Genomic DNA, 1,759 nt, shown 5'->3' on the forward strand with positions numbered 1-1,759 from the left:
ATTTTGACTTGGTAGAGACATTTATAAATTTAAATCGAAAAAATAACTGAATAAGTCTAAGATTTTAATCGTTTTTAAATAGCTCGAAAAAAGCCAAAATATTCAAAATAATATTAAGTCAAGAAAAAGCTAATAAAAATATTTGAGAAATTTCAAGTGTCGACAGTTATTTCTTTTTGAATTACGATAAAAGTACAAAATCAATTTTGTTGTAAACTGGTGTAGCGTTAATATTCCTTTTTTTTAAATTTTGTTTTTGTTTTTCCCGATTATTTTTAAAAGAGAAATCTAACGTAACAACAAGTTTCAATTCGATTCCAGAAATCATCTACAAAGTTGTAGTTTTGAAAGCATTTAGATCGCTCAAAAATGTGATGGCAGAAACAACATATTAAATTTAAAAAATGCATCATTGTCAAACCAATACATTCATAATAGCTTCGCTCAGAATCTAAAAGATAAAAAGATAGAATCGACCAAATAACTTCTGTATGCATTTGTCGAATCGATGGTACTACTCGTGGATGTGATACAAACAACTTGGATAATTTTTACATGTTCAATTATTAATGTTTATTATTGAATAAGTACCAACTATCATATTAGAGTACCTAAATAATGTACAAATAGTTTCATATCATTATATGAATTGTTTGGTTCGTGCGAATAGTTCGGTCACAGAATCAAAATCATATATATACAATATCTAATTATATTTTAAATCGATTTGAATAATACATTGCATTTATCCATTGAAAATTCTTATCATTGTCTTATAAACCACATATTATATATTATACAAATTAAATGTATTAGGTACCCGCCACATACAATTGTCGATATTATTTAATTTATTATAAAATAATAATTTTACATCATATTTATGAAAACTTAATAAAAATAATAAACTGGTATTAGGTTTATAGTTAAAACCGTGATATATAAATATATTATAATGTGAAGGTTTTAGTAAAATTAATTGGTTAATATATTTATTTTTAAACTGTATTTCAGGTTATTAGTTTTTTCAAACGAGTTCAATACTAAATGTTTAGTGATCAATTATTTAGTTATTTGTTTATTATTTTAACAGGTTAATATTTACAACCTTTACTAAAATAAATTATTATACAAAACAAAATATAAAATACAATAATTGTTAATTAGTTATAATTTATAATTAATTTTTAAACGATTACTATGATCTAATTTGTTTATAATTGGTTAAAGAAAAATAAGAAGAAGAATGAAAAATGCTGAAAGGGTAATAAAAATTAAATTAAATAAAAATAATTAAGATACCCACAATTGGGTTTAATAATAATATCGTCATGTGATATAGTAATATTAAGCATTCGGGTAAACAAAAATGAATTATAAATCATTTTTGACAGGGTTAAAACTTCTATCCGAAATCCAACGAAATAACTTTATTTTCCGTTGTTATATATCGATCCATGTCCATTATAAACGCACAGGAAAATGTACCAGTGAATTTTCCAATGACAGGCCTGTCTCTAATAACGAATTAAAGTATATAATATGGGTCCTGTACGGGGTGATCGCAAACAAAAGTTTTTTGAGATTATTATATACTGTGAGTATATATTGTATAAGGTACTACTTATTATTTTGCTCTCGTTCTCTTCTGGTTCACTTGTCAAGGGTTAAAACTGTGACCAAAAGTTCTTATTGTTTCTCTGATGGTATTTGATAAATGCGTCTTGCAAGTTGCAACCATACTACGAACAGCATCGAT

The sequence above is a fragment of the Acyrthosiphon pisum genome, chromosome A1 (genome assembly GCF_005508785.2).
Source record: "Acyrthosiphon pisum isolate AL4f chromosome A1, pea_aphid_22Mar2018_4r6ur, whole genome shotgun sequence".
Classification (NCBI taxonomy): domain Eukaryota; kingdom Metazoa; phylum Arthropoda; class Insecta; order Hemiptera; family Aphididae; genus Acyrthosiphon; species Acyrthosiphon pisum.